We start from the raw sequence: 16563 nt of genomic DNA on the forward strand, positions 1-16563 counted from the left end.
ACTACTTTCTTTTACCTGGTCCTCCATAAAATCCGTCCCCGTTGTCAGCATTGGCGGCTTCAGAAGCTGATTTTAAAATCATTCCAGCGATTAACTTGTCGGGTGAATTTTTTTTAAAAACACACAGAACGGCCGTAGGAACGATTCTTTAGCAAAATCTTGCACTCCAACAAATATAATTCAGGACAAGGTCAGGAAAAAACCCCGTTTTAACCCCGCCCCCCCCCCTCCCCTCAAACGCGCCAAAATCGCGCACACGGCCAGTGGCAGAATTGCAGCGCCGCTGAAGGTAAGTTTTGTAACATACTTTACTTTACTTTACTTTTATTAATTTATTGAACGTTTAAATAATACAAACACAAATAAACTTGTAAGCAATAAAAAAAGAAAATAAAACTCAAAGGAAAACAAACAAATAAGTAAATCAAATAATACAAATAATATCGTCCATTTTCAAAAGGGGTAAGAAGAAGTTCGAAAACATTTCTGGTCCTACCCCCTCTTATTTTCTATACATTTTCATGGAAAAACAAAATAATGGGAGCAAATGGACCCAAAATCTGTTGAACAGTCCACAAACAAGAAATAACCAAACAGAAAAGAAAATCACAGGTCCAGTTCATAACCATTCAATCTTTTGTTTCTGAAGAGTGTTTTTAGTTTGAATAGAGTCTTACATATTTTCAGCTCATCATGGCAGTTATTCCAGAGACTAACACCCTTTGCTGTAACACAATGGAGTTTTGCATTAGTTCTTATTGCCGGTTTTTCGAATATATAGGTCCCTCTCAGGTTGTGTTTGCTTTCCCTCCGTTGGAACAACCGCTGGATATTACAAGGCAATTGCTGATTGGCTGCTTTGAACATAATTTGGATAGTTTTATAATCTGTCAGATCTTGAAATTTTAATGTTTTTAGTCTGATAAATAATGGTTTTGTTGATTGTCTCTAGGTGGTTTTATGTATAATTCGTATTGCTATTTTTTGGAGGATGAAGATTAGCTGTGTATTTGTTTTGTATGTGTTCCCCCATACCTCCACACAGTAGATCATGTATGGGAGTATGAGGGAGCAGTACAACATATACAGGGAGGCTTGATTTAGTAGGTCTCTGGCTTTATTCAGTAATGCAATTGATTTGGATATTTTGGCTTTAATATAATTTATGTGAGGTTTCCAAGTTAATTTGTTGTCAATTAATACTCCAAGAAATTTGCCATTTATCATGAGCTTTTTCTCGATCGATTTCCAAATATTATGAATTTTGTTTTACTTAAATTCAATGTGAGTTTATTTTCGTCAAACCAGGTCTTCATCCTGCTCAATTCCTTTTCCGTACTATCCAGGAGCTGTTCCAAGTTGTCTCCAGAGCAGAGTAAGTTAGTATCATCAGCAAAGAGAATAGTTTCAAGAGCTTTTTGACACTTCACATATATTATTGATATACAAAATGAATAATAATGGCCCTAACACTGAGCCCTGGGGCACTCCACACGTAACCTGCAGTAATAGTGATTTATGGTTACCTAGTAACAGTTGTGAATTTTTGCAGCTTGGTACATCAAACCAGGGCGGACTTACACAGTAATGGTAGAGCCTTGGAAGGTGTGGTGGAAAAAGTTGAGTAGTATAGTTGCATTGTTTCCTGAAATTGGCAGTTCAGGTGGGCAGGGTGGAGAAGAAGGCATTTGTCATGCTTACTTTTATTGGGAAGGGTACTGAGGTAAAAAGTTGGGACATGATGATATAGCTATATGAGTTGTTTATGAGACTACACTGCATACAGTGTTCACCACATGAGTATTGCATGCAGTTCTAGTTGTCCAGCTACAGGAAGGATTTCATTACGTTAGAAAGGATGAAGGACAGATACACCTGAATGTTATCTGGATCTGTGTGCATGAGTTATAGGAAGATGCGGGATAGGCAGGGACATTTTTTTTCTTTGGAGCATAGGAACCTGAGTTGTGACCATTTTGAAGTACATAAAATCACATGGCATGGATAATGTGAATGTTCACAATCTTTTCCCCAGAGTAGAAGATTTAAAAACTAGAGAGCATTGGCTTAGGTGAGAGGGTTGAAACTTAAGAGGGATCTCAGGGGCAAATTTATTATTCAGTGGGTGCTAACTTGGTCAACTTTGACAAGTTGGGCCGAAAAGCCCATGTTGCATAGCTTTCGGACTCCATGACTCTATGTGGATACTTTTCTTCCAATTCAAACAAGGTATTGTTTATTTTGAACTCACTGATATCTCATTTCTTATGTTTGTTCATTGGTCTTGTGACTCACGTGCCACATGAACCACTTCTCGTTGCTGCTTTGTAAACCAAGATATTATTTTTCCTTGAACCACCATCTCACCATCCGTTCAGCATTTCCCCAAAGCTGGGCTGTGGTTAACTCAACGACTTTGAAAGGCTACGATGCTGCAATATATACTCAGTTGAAATAAGGATAGAAAAACGCACAAAGTAACAGCGCGAGTAGATCATTTGGCAAGCAAGCCAGCTCTGCCATTTGCCAAGATCACGACCTTTCACCTCAGCTCCATTTTCCTGACTAACCCCATATCTCTTGATTCCCAGAAAATCCACAAATCTATTAATCTATGATTTGAATTAATCTCTGCTTTGACTAAGCCTCCATGGACCACAAAGGCAAAGAATTCCAAAGATTCACGAGTCCTTGAGTGAAGCCGTTTATCCTCAAGGCATGTCAAAATGGCCACCCTCTAATTTGAGACAGTTCCAGATTCCTCTGCCAAGGAAATCTCTCTCTCAGCAACTATCTCTTCAGACAATGTATAAACATAACTCATATAATGCAGCGATATGCAGCATATAATGCAGCGATGCAGCTGGTGGGATAGTAGGTCAAAGGAGGTACCAGAAGGGGAAGGAGTGTTGAGCAGGTGGAGAAGAGTGAGGTGACAGGGATGAACAAGGGGAGAAGAAAATTAGATGGAATTGAGTGGGTGTGTGAGGACTGGAAGTCATTGCGCTTTGCATGACAATATAAAAAAGGATCCCATGGCACTACTTTGCCAAACGACAGGATATTTATCCCTGCTTTGTGGACAAATTAATCCTTTGATCATTATCCCTATATGCAGATAATTGTCATACTGCTGCTTGCAGGAGCTTGTTACGTGTAAAGGAATTGCTGATGCAACAAGATAGATAATCACAGTGACTTCACTTCTTACAGTAATTCATTGGCAGTAAACTGTGCTTTTTTTTCTTCGCTTCTTGCACTTCAAAGTAAAGTACGTTAGACCAGATATGCAGGTAAACATTGGTTCAATTCCTGATAAAGTACCTGGAACTTAAATCCAAATATCTCAGGAATATATGTGGGCCAATATAAGAAAATCTTTGGAGCATCTTCAGCTGATGACTGCCCATTTCTTGTCTAATTGGAGGAATGGTTCTGTTTAAATATAGTAAGGGGGGAGGATCCACATTGCAATTAACTTGCTGAACGGGCGTGCAATGCAATGTTCATATCAGGCCAGGCTGTAGCGTGGCATGGTGGCTCACCAGTAGAGTTGCTGCTTACAACGGCACCCGGGTTCGATCCCGACCATGGGTGCTTGTCTGTACGGACTTTGTCTGTTCTTGCCCATGACTTGTGTGGGTTTTCTCCGGGAGCTCCGGTTTCCTGCCACACTCCAAAGACATACAGATTTGTAGGCTAATTGGTTTGGTATAAAAGTAAATTGGCCCAAGTGTGTGTGGGATAGTGTTAGTGTGCGGGGATCCTTGGTCGGCACGGACTCGGTGGGCCGAAGTGCCTGTTTCCATGCCGCTCTAAACTAAACTAAATTAGACAGACTTCTCCAATATTGTTCAGCCAACAAATGATCTTGAAAGGAACGAAGAAGATGTGTGTATTAAAAAAACCTGGAGCATTCAAAATTCCTCATTCCGCAAAATAATTATTTTCCAGTCTGCTGCTGGCTGTTCCAGTTGAACATCCATAGATTCCATTCCATAAGAACCACCTCACCTTGAGAGAAACCCCAGACACAAAATGGCAGATTTGCCACTGAGCTGCAATGGAGCATCTCATAGACTCGTGGAAATACAACATGAAAACAGGCCCTCATTCCACTGAATCAATGCTGGCCATCAACCACCCACAATCCTACCCAAAAGTTATTTCATTCTCTTCACATTGTCTTCAACTCCGACTACATTTTAGCATTCATCCACACTCAGGAACAATTTACAGCTGATAATTAATCAATCAACCCACAATTTGTTGGAATGATTGAGAAAAAGGAAACAATCTGTGAAAACCCATGTGGTCAAAGGGAGAACATGCAAACTTTACAAGGGTGGCACCCAAGGTAGGGTTCCCCCATTTTTCTTCCTTCCTCCTATTCCGTTCCTCCCACCATCACTATCTCTGGTTCCATGTGTCACTCCCCACCTTCATTTTTTTATTAGATTTCCCCATTTGCATATTTTTTTCTTTTCCACTTATCTCCAGCCTCAGTTTGTAGAGTGCGTCCAAGGTAGATTCTCAGAGCACGTTGTACTGGAGCCATTTTATATTCTTGGCCAGATACAATATTGTAGCTGGCCAATAATATAAAGAAGAATGGTAAAATATTAGTAGAGTCAAATGAGGGTCCCTTGAAGGCAGAAACAGGTGAAATTATTAAGGGGAACAAGGAAATGGCAGAAATGTTGAACAGGTGCTTTAGTTCGATCTTCACTAAGGAATGATATATGATATGATATGCCATTTATTGTCACTATACATGTACAATGAAATTAAAAGCTGCTCGTACTCAGTGCATACATATAATTTAGTACAAAAAACAAGAAACAGAAAAACAAAAACAGAAGGGAGGGGGGGGGGATAGGTGCACAATTCTGAGGCGCTATATACATATATACAGATGGAAGTCCGGGTGTTGGGCGGTGTAGTCAGTGCATGTGTGAATTTGAATTAAGAGTAGTTATAATTTTCGGAAAATAACTATTCCTCAGTTTATTTGTCCAGGATTTGATGCACCTATAGCGCCTTCCAGAGGGCAGCAGGTCAAACAGTCCAAACGCAGGATGGGAGCTGTCCTTGATGATATTCTTTGCCCTGCTAAGGCAGCGGGAGGTGTAAATATCCATCAGGGAGGGGAGAGGGCAGCCAATGATCTTCTGTGCTGTCCTAGTTACCCTCTGAAGCCTCTCCCTGTCTGCCATGGTGCAGCTGCCATACCATGCTGTAATGCAGTATGTCAGCAGGCTCTCGATGGACGAGCGGTAGAAGGTCAGCAGCAGGTTAGAGTCCAGGTTGTGCTTCCTGAGGACCCTCAGGAAGTGCAGCCGCTGCTGAGCCTTCTTGTTGACCGCTGTCATGTTGTCTGTCCAGGAGATATCAGCAGCGATATGGACGCCGAGAAACCGGAAGGTGTTGACCCTCTCCACACACTCGCCGCTGATATGTAGGGGGACTAAGTCGGTGCTGTGCCTCCTGAAGTCGACAATGAGCTCTTTAGTTTTCCTGGTGTTCAGAGCCAGATTGTTTTCTGAGCACCAGTTTGTCAACTTCAGGACTTCCTCTCTGTAGGCTGCCTCGTCTCCCTTTGAAATAAGTCCGACTACAGTAGTGTCGTCAGCAAATTTGACGATGCGGTTGTTGTTGTGGGCCGGACTACAGTCGTAGGTGTAGAGACAGTATAAGAGGGGGCTTAGCACACAGCCCTGTGGGGAGCCGGTACTCAACCTGCGAGTGGAGGAGAGGTGGGGGCCGAGTCTCACAGTCTGGGGCCGGTTGGTGAGGAAATCTTTTATCCAGGCACATGTGAGAGTGGGGAGGCCGAGAGTGACCAGTTTACCAATGAGAATGTCCGGAATGATTGTATTGAAAGCTGAGCTATAATCCACAAAGAGCATCCGGACGTAGCTCTGCCCCTGCTCCAGATGGCTCAGCACAGAGTGGAGAGCTACGGTAATGGCGTCTTCCGTGGATCTATTTTGGCGATAAGCGAATTGGTGGGGGTCGAAGTCTGGTGGTAGATAGTCCTTGATGTGCTGGAGGACCAATCTCTCGAAGCACTTCGTGATTACCGGAGTGAGGGCCACAGGACGGTAATCATTAAGGCTGGTGATGGGAGACTTCTTCGGCACTGGGAAGAAGACGCAAACAATCCCAGATGTACAAGAGGTCAGAGGATCTAGGGGGACAGAGGAACTGAAATAAATTTGCATTAGGCGACAAATAGTATTGGGTAGACTGATGGGACTGAAGGCTGATAAATCCACAGGGCCTGATGGTCTGCATCCCAGGGTTCTCAAGGAGGCGGCTCTAGAAATCGTGGATGGATTGGTGAACATTTTCCACTGTTCAGGATCAGTTCCTGTGGATTGGAGGGTAGCTAATGTTATCCCACTTCTCAAGAAAGGAGAGAGAAAACGGGGAATTACAGATCATTTTAGACAGACATCGGTGGTGTGGAAGATGATGGAGTCAATTATTAAATAAGTAATAACGGTGCATTTGGATAGCAGTAAAAGAATTGGTCCAAGTCAGCATGGATTTCTGAAATCCTGCTTGACTAATCTTCTGGAATTTTTTGAGGGTGTAACAAGTAAAATGGATGAAGGAGAGCTAGTGGATGTAGTGTATCTGGACTTTCAGAAAGCCTTTAATAAAGTCCCACACAGGAGATCAATGAGCAAAATTAGAGCACATCGTATTGTGGGTAGGGCATTAACATGGATAGAGAATTGGTTGTCAGACAGGAAACAAAGAGTAGGAATAAACAGGTCCCTGTCAGAATGGCAGGCAGTGGCGAGTGGAGTGCCGCAAGGCTCGGTGCTGGGGCCGCAACTATTTTATATTGTAATATAAATGATAAATAAAATATTAATGATTTAGATGATGGAATTAAAAGTAACACCAGCAAACTGGCAGATGACACATAGCTGGGTGGCAGTGTGAACTGCGAAGAGGATGCTAGGAGGTTGCAGGTTGACTTGGACAGGTTGCGTGAGTGGGCAGATGCATGGCAGATGCAGTTTAATGTTAATAAATGTGAGGTTATCCACTTTGGCAGCAAGAACAAGGTGGCAGATTATTAACTCAATGGTGTCAGATTATGAGAAAGGGAAGTACAACGAGATCTGGGTGTCCTTGTACACCAGTCACTGAAAGTAAACATGTAGGTACAGCTGGCAGTGAAGAAAGCTAATGGCATGTTGGCCTTCATAACAAGAGGATTTGAGTATAGGAGTAAAGAGGTCCTTCTGCAGTTGTACAGGGCCCATCTGAGACCACATCTGGAGTACTGTGTGCGGTTTTAGTCTCCTAATTTGAGGAAGGACATCCTTGCTATTGAGGCGGTGCAGCGTAGGTTCACAAGGTTAATCCCTGGGTTGGCGGGACTGTCATATGAGGAAAGATTGGAAAGACTGGGCTTGTATTCACTGGAATTTAGAAGTATGAGAGAGGATTTATAGAAACACATAACATTATAAAAGGACTGGACAAGCCACATGCAAGAAAAATGTTCTCAATGTTGGGGGAGTCCAGAACCAGGCGCCACAGTCTAAGAATAAAAGGGAGGCCATTTAATACTGAGATGAGAAAACCCTTTTTCTCCCAGAGAGTTTTGTATTTGTGGAATTCTCTGCCACAGAAGGCAGTAGAGGCTAATTCACTGGATGAATTTAAACGAGTTAAATAGAGCTCTAGGGGCTAGCGGAATCAAGGGATATGGGGAGAAGGCAGGCATGGGTTACTGACGTGGATAATCAGCCATGATCACAATGAATGGTGGTGCTGGCTCGAAGGGCCAAATGGCCTCCACCTGCACCTATTTTCTATGTTTCTATGTTTCAGTTGCTATCTCCACCCATCTTTTCCCCATCTGACTCATCTACCAAACAGCCACTCCTTAAACAAACTCATATTAAAAAATGACACAAAGTGCAGGCATAACTCAGCGGGTCAGGCAAAGTCTCTGGAGAACATGGATAGGTGATGTTTTGGGTTGGAACTCTTTTTAAGTAGGGGGAGCAAAGCTGGAAGAGGGATGGCGCGGGACAAAGCCTGGCAAATGATAATGTGTAGGAAGTGTAATTTGCTCGTTTCTAAGCTTCCCCCAGTCTAGTTTCAATAAAAAACACTGAATCCAGCAGTGAAACAACTACATTTTATTTTAACAAATGCGCATTACATTTCAACTACTGTACCTATCCCACCGCAGGTTCGATCCTCGTATCTGCCTGTTCAAGCCCTCTAGGCATCGCTCAGACAGACACACTACAGAAGTTCATGCAGTGCTAAGAAGATCGCAGAAGATCGACGCTGGACCTCATGGTAGTGGACTTTTATGTGGCCCGGGACGTCAAAGGGCCGAACCACATGGGGAAGGTCCGTTAATAACCCAATCACAGATATTGATTAACCCCATACATAACAGACATTTCCCTAACCCAATAATACAGCAGCTCAATACAAGGTATTCAAACCGGACTTTGCCAGGAAACCAAATTAGAAACATTTACCCTGATCTGCCAGAAACCCAGACAAGGCTCAATACCTCATCCAATCAACACTCGACAAAGCTAAACTCTGCAATATTATTTACAATTATTTACAAGGTGTGTTTGTGGTTTGCAGCCATCCAATCAATTCTATGCATTTTGCACCTAATTGACAGGGTCTGCAGTTGTTCTTATTCTTTGCTTGCAAATTGTATCTAGGCTCTCGACACACTGGCACCACTCTGCAGCTTGTCCCAGCTCTGCAGAGAGCAACTCCAAATTGACCAAATCTCCCTGCACCCTGAAGCTTTTACCTCATTTTGTTCCGAGCCTCTCCAATTTAGCCATCATTAACAATTCTTCCATTTTTTTTATAACCCACCATTTATGATAACCAAGATGGGTCAATAATCAGTTAACCAGATATACATAAGTGTCCTTTACATTTTCCCTCTATCAGCAACACAAGATGTTGTTGTTCCCAGAATCTTGTCAAGCGTCCCGAGTTTTCATGGGCATAACTTCACAAGTTCCATCTGAAGAGTCTTCACCGCCGAGTTTTTGTGGGCGCAAATTCCCTCCATCCGTGTTGCTGCCCAGTCTTCCATCACCTTCCACAGTCGAACCTGAAACCTAAGAAACTTGGGACAAAATAAGTTACCATCATGCACTCATGCTTTCCCATACATTCTCTATAGTTCTGCTATACTATCCCTATTCGGACTTATTATATTACCCTATTACTAGATCCCTATTCTTATCCTGTTCCCTAATATACTCTTTTTACTCCAAGCTGCACAACATTACTTCTCCATCATCAACAATAAAAATAGAGCAGGTGGAGAGACAAAAAACTGGAAATCTCCAGGACCTGACAATGTTTCCCCCTCTACTCTTAAGCTCTGTTCCAAACAGCTGGCACCGGTATATACAGATATTTTTAACCAGTCCATGTAAACATGTACTGTCCCTGCCTGCTTCAAAGACTCCACTATTGTCCATGTACCCAAAAAGGCAAAGATTACTAGTCTTAATGACTACAGGCCTGTCGCACTGACCTCTGTAGTCATGAAGACACTCGAAAGGCTTGTGCTGGCGAAGCTGAAAAATATCACAAACTCCCTGCTGGGCCCTCTGCAGTTTGCATATCGAGCCAATAGATCTGTGGATGATGCAGTCAAACTGGGCCTGCACTTCATCCTACAGCACCTAGACCGCCAGGGCACCTATGTGAGGATCCTGTTTGTTGATTTTAGCTCTGCATTCAACACCATTGTGCCAGAGCTACTACACTCCAAACTTTCCGAGTTGACTGTGCCTGATCCCCTCTGTCAGTGGATCACCAGACAGGAAGCAGCATGTGAGGCTGGAAAAGCACATCTCAGACGTGCAGACGCTCAGCATAGGAGCATCGCAAGGCTGCGTACTCTCTCCTCTCCTCTACTCTCTCTACACCAATGATTGCACCTCCACAGACACCTCTGTCAAGCTTCTCAAGTTTGCAGATGACATAACCCTGATTGGACTAATCCAGGATGGGGAGGAATCTGCTTACAGACAGGAAGTGTCACAGCTGGCGTCCTAGTGCCGTAACAACAACTTAGAGCTCAATGCTCTTAAGACAGTGGAATTGATTGTAGACTTTAGGAGAGCTCCCCCACCCCTCAACCCACACACCATCAACAACACCACAGTCACATCTGTGGAGTATTTTAAGTTCCTGGGAACCATCATCTCCAAGGACCTTAAGTGGGGGGCTACCATCGACCTCATAGTCAAAAAGGCACAACAGAGGATGTACATCCTATGGCAGCTGAGGAAGCACAATCTACCACAGGCAATGATGGTCCAATTTTACATGTAGAGTCTGTTCTCACCTTCTCCATCATGGTCTGCTTTGGCTCAGCCACCAAGCACGACACGGGATGCTGCAGTGAATCGTCCAAACAGCAGAGAAGGTTATAATTTATGCTTAATTAGGAAAGGGAAAACAGAATATGAAAGAAAATTGGCAGAGAACATAAAAACTGACTGCAAATGTTTTTATAGATATGTGAAGAGAAAAAGATTAGTTAAAACAAATGTAGGTTCCTTGCAGTCAGAAACAGGTGAATTGATCATGGGGAACAAGGATATGGCAGACCAATTGAATAACTACTTTGGTTCTGTCTTCACTAAGGAAGACATAAATAATCTGCCAGAAATAGCAGGGGACCGGGGGTCAAATGGAGGAGGAACTGAGTGAAATCTGGGTTAGCCGGGAAGTGGTGTTAGGTAAATTGAATGGATTAAAGGTCAATAAATCCCCAGGGCCGTATAGGCTGCATCCCAGAGTACTTAAGGAAGTAGCCGCAGAAATAGTGGATGCATTAGTGATAATTTGTCAAAACTCTTTAGCTTCTGGAGTAGTTCCTGAGGATTGGAGGGTAGCTAATGTAATCCCACTTTTTAAAAAGGAAGGGAGAGAGAAAATGGGGAATTACAGACCAGTTAGTCTAACATCGGTAGTGGGGAAACTGCTAGTCAGTTATTAAAGATGGGATAGCAGCACATTTGGAAAGTGTTGAAATCATTGGACAAAGTCAGCATGAATTTATGAAAGGTAAATCATGTCTGACAAATCTTATAGAATTTTTCGAGGATGTAACTAGTAGAGTGGATAAGGGAGAACCAGTGGATGTGTTATATCTGGACTTTCAGAAGGCTTTTGACAAGGTCCCACATAAGAAATTAGTATACAAACTTAAAGCACATGGTATTGGGGGTTCAGTATTGATGTGGATAGAGAACTGGCTGGCAGACAGGAAGCAAAGAGAAGGAGTAAACGGGTCCTTTTCTGAATGGCAGGCAGTGACTAGTGGGGTACCGCAAGGCTCAGTGTTGGGACCCCAGCTATTTACAATATATATTAATGATTTGGACGAGGGAATTGAATGCAACATCTTCAAGTTTGCAGATGACACGAAGCTGGGGGGGGCAGTGTTAGCTGTGAGGAAAATATTAGGAGGCTGCAAGGTGACTTGGATAGGCTGGGTGAGTAGGCAAATGCATGGCAGATGCAGTATAATGTGGATAAATGTGAGGTTATCCACTGGTGGCAAAAATAGGAAAGTAGACTACTATCTGAATGGTGGCCGATTAGGAAAAGTGGAGATGCAACGAGACCTGGGTGCCATGGTACACCAGTCATTGAAAGTAGGCATGCAGGTGCAGCAGGCAGTGAAGAAAGCGAATGGTATGTTAGCATTCGTAGCAAAAGGATTTGAGTATAGGAGCAGAGAGGTTCTACTGCAGTTGTACAGGGTTTTGGTGAGACCACACCTGGAGTATTGGGTACAATTTTGGTCTCCTAATCTGAGGAAAGCCATTATTGCCATAGAGGGAGTACAGAGAAGGTTCACCAGACTGATTGCTGGGATGTCAGGACTTTCATATGAAGAAAGACTGGATAGACTCGGCTTGTACTCGCTAGAATTTAGAAGATTGAGGGAGCATCTTATAGAAACTTATAAAATTCTTAAGGGGTTGGACAGGCTAGATGCAGGAAGATTGTTCCCGATGTTGGGGAAGTCCAGAACAAGGGGTCACAGTTTAAGGATAAGACGGAAATCTTTTAGGACCGAGATGAGAAAAACATTTTTCACACAGAGAGTGGTGAATCTGTGGAATTCTCTGCCACAGAAGATAGTTGAGGCCAGTTCATTGGCTATATTTAAGAGGGAGTTAGATGTGGTCCTTGTGGCTAAAGGTATCAGGGGGTGTGGAGAGAAGGCAGGTACTGGATACTGAGTTGGATGATCAGCCATGATCATATTGAATGGCGGTGCAGTCTCGAAGGGCTGAATGGCCTACTCCTGCACCTATTTTATAGGTTTCTATGTTTCTATGTCACCTGGTGACAACCTGCGTCATCCTGGCGACAACCTACAATAGCACTTACGACAGGAGAAGACAAGCTACGTCAAGCTAACAGTCGCTGAAAAGTTTGAACATTTAAAAATCCAGCAGCGGCCAGAAAAAAGTTACGACAGGTGACTTCAGGAGACTGCTCACGACCATACAGGCATCACCTCGCGACCATGTGGCCTAGTCGCCTGTAGTTGCCGAAGAAATTGCCTAAGCACCTTCATATCTGAAAGTATTCAATGTTTCAGTCTGTTTTTCCTTTGCTTTGAAACCAGTGGTGTTTCTCACCATGGCTATCCAAATTTTTTTTCCCCCAATGAGACAACGAAATTCACCGGTCAGCACCAGCTACAACCTACGAGAACCTTCGAGAACCTTTGAACTCCTGGCAACCCACTAGGACCTCCTGGCGACCCACCTATAGCACAAGAATTCTTGCTACTCTTCATGGAGGCTTAATTCTAGTCGCCGCTAATTTTTCAACATGTTGAAAAATTTGCAGCGAACATAATGAGGCTGTGTCTAGTTCTCAGAATGTGGGAACTCCTCACGACCATGAAATCGACACCCCAGCAACCACCCGCGAACATGTAGCGACCATGTGGCTCTTGCAGTCGCCTAAAAAGTTCCCTAAGTGGGACAGGCCCATTAGAGAGAGAGTGTGTGTGTGTGTGTGTGTGTGTGTGTGTGTGTGTGTGTGTGTGTGTGTGTGTGTGTGTGTGTGTGTGTGTGTGTGTGTGTGTGTGTGTGTGTGTGTGTGTTGCCAGTCGCCGGCAGTTGCCTGAAAAATCCCCTAAGTGGATCAGGCCCATCAGTTACATAAAGCAAGGACAAACTGCTCTAATCACTCCATTGTAGTTTAGCAGAGGACTTTTTAAAACTGGTTTATTGAGTTCATAGGCAGAACTCAGATGCATTCTTTGTAAAAAAATTTCTGTGATTAAAGTCATTAATCAGCTAATGCTGAGAGCAAGTTGCATGTTACAAATCCAGGTGACTCTTTGGTGAAAACAAAACATTTCTACAATGCAACACATGATCACAGCATCACCAAAGGTTGCTGTGCCTAAACCTCACCTACAATTATTTAATGCTGGCCATGTTGGCAATGAAACTCCTATTATTTTTACCGCAGCCATTTGCACAAAAACGATTTGATATCAGCTATCCTGGGGCATACACGAGCGTAAGATGTTACTGTAATCATATCCTCCCAATCAATTAAATTAGTATCCTGTAATTGTCATTTGGACGAAAGCCAGTCTGGTCATTGGGTTTATGACAGACAGGATTGTGGAGAGGGAGGGGGTGGCAGTAAAGGAATGCAGACAAAACCTGGCGCAGTTTGACTATCTCACAGATCACTTACCTGCCTGGGATAGCTTTCTTCTCGGTTGGCATGGTGTTAAAGAAAAAATATCCTTGCACTCAAGGAGGCCAAAAAGTTCCAGCTTGAAAGTGAAGGTCAATTTTCACTGAGGGCTACAGTATCTGATGGCTCAAGTGTAACATTTTTCCTAGGTTGTCCATTTATAAATCAGTAATTTGCCATATAAAAATTCCACCAGACCATTAGTCACCAAGTAAGAAATGATTAAACTAAATCTCTGGAGGCAACATCACAAAAGTCTAGTTTTACCTTCCTCTGGCAAATGTGGGATCAATTTGCACTGTTATTAATTGTCATTAATTCACAAACGACTGCAACTTTTGCAGACTCTTCAGTTTTTTTTAATGTCTCCCCATTTCCAGTTTTACTGTCCTTTCTCTGAACTCATTTGTGCAGAGGGTACAAATTCACAAACACCAACAGCTGTTGTGTCTAAATATGTCTCGAGAACGAGTGTTCAAAGACTATTTGATTATGACAGCAAACAAAATGCCCACTCGTGCAGACTTATGATAAAGAGCCTGGCAGATATTTTCCTATGGCCTGATTAGCCACTGATTGTTCCCACTCCTGGTTCAGTTGGCAACGCTCTCACTTGTGACCCATTAGTTGTAGTTCAAGTTTCACCCCAGAGACGTGAGCTGCACAAATTCAGCCAACATCATGGTGTGGCACTGAGGAAAAGCTGTATTGCTGGAGGTGCTACATTTGCGATGAGATGTAGGAGGATGGGTCATTTCCCCGGTTGCAATGAGCCGAACATGAATTCATGCTGGATAAAAAATGCTGGAGTAACTCAGCAGGACAGGCAGCATCTCTGGGGTGAAGGAATTCTTTCTCTCCAGAGATGCTGCCCGTCCGCTGTGTCACTCCAGCATGTTGTTGTCTATCTTCGGTGTAAGCCAGAATCTGCAGTTCCTTCCTACACATGAATTCATGCTCCACATGCAAAAAGGTCCTGAACCAAGGAATCAGCAAATGTTAGGAATGAGTTCCTCATCCTCTGGCGATATTCCCATGTACAAAGTTAAGAGAGCACAGTATATTCAATGTAGAAGTTGACACTATGATACTCTTCCCAGTCACTATTCTCTTTATGCTATGTGTGCAATGACAGTTAGAATTGATCTCATATTTACAATGGATTTAGGTGTAGGGAGGAACTGCAAATGCTGGTTTAAATGGAAGACGGACACAAAAAGCTGGATTAACTCAGCGAGTCAAGCAGCATCTCTTGAGAAAATGAATTGGTGACGTTTTGGGTCAAGATCCTTCTTCAGACTGAAAAAGGGTCTCAGTGTGAAGAAGGGTCTCGCTCCTAAACGTCACCTATTCTCTTTATCCATCGATGCTACCTGGCCCGCTGAGCTTTTTGTGTCTGCCTTCGATTTACAATTACTTTAGATTTCAGATGCACAAATACAAATTTTAAGATATTACTAGACTAAGTGCATTACATTTGAGTAGACATGTGTTCAGTGTTATTCACAGCTCAGAGAAACGTGACCCTCTGCCTTCCTCCACCTTAAAGAGTGAGTGAAGCACACCACTTCCTGGTTTTATAGTCCCTCCCCCCCTGTCGCCAGCGGGGGCAGCAGAGAGAATGGGGAATTTTGTAAAAACATTAATATCTCTGTCATTTCTAATCGATAGGAAAAATCCTCAGCACACATGCGGCGGATGGGGGCTCTGAGCAAGGTGGCCGAAAATGACGGCCGTAGGTGGCGGCGTTCTCTCCGGAAATCGCAACACAGATGGCGAAAACCAGTCAAGAACAGACTTTTAGTAATATACATAGATAGATACTAGCCAGCAAACTACTTCCAATGAAACTTAGGATGGAGAAATAAAGAGCTGCAAATGCAGGTTAATGCACAAAAGGACACAAAGTGCTGGAGTAACTCAGCAGATCAGGCAGGATCTTTGGAGAATTTGGATGTGAAGTTTTGGGTTAAGACCCTTCTTTCGACCTTTGAACTTACTAGCAGTGATTGGTTTTGAAATCACAAAGTGTAGCTGTGTAAACCATCACTGCTCTCATGAGAGCAGCGCATAGTGGACATCCATTTAACATGAATAGTCCAGAAATTAATCAGCATTTGTATACAATGATTGATTCTCCATTGTATAACTGTACATTGACATACAGCACATTCAGAAAGTATTCAGGTCCCTTCACTTTTTCCATATTTTGTTACGTTACAGCCTTATTTCAAAATGGATTAAATTCTTTCTTTTAATCATCAATCTACACACAATACCCCAGAATGAAAAAGTGAAAACAGGTGTTTAGAAATTTTTGCAAAGTAATTAAAAAGAATTAACTGAAATATCATATTTACATAAGTATTCAGACCCTTTGCTATGACACTCAAAATTGAGCTTAGGTTCAACCTGTTTCCATTAATTATTCTTGAGATGTTTCTACAACTTGATTGGAGTTCACCAGTGGTAAATTAAATTGACTGGACATGATTTGGAAAGGCACACACCTGTCTATATAAGGTCCCACAGTTGACAGGGCATGTCAGAGCAAAAACCAAGCCATGAAGACGAAGGAATTGTCTGTAGACCTCTGACACAGGATTATGTCGAGACACAGATCTGGGGAAGGGTGTAAAACAATTTCTGCAACATTGCAGGTCCCGAAGAGCACAGTGGTCTCCGTCATTCTTAAATGGAAGAACTATGGAACCACCAGGACTCTTCATAGAGCTGGCCGCTCAGCCAAACTGAGCAATCGGGGGAGAAGGGCCTTGGTCA

This window comes from Leucoraja erinacea, chromosome 6 (genome assembly GCF_028641065.1).
Source record: "Leucoraja erinacea ecotype New England chromosome 6, Leri_hhj_1, whole genome shotgun sequence".
Lineage (NCBI taxonomy): Eukaryota > Metazoa > Chordata > Chondrichthyes > Rajiformes > Rajidae > Leucoraja > Leucoraja erinaceus.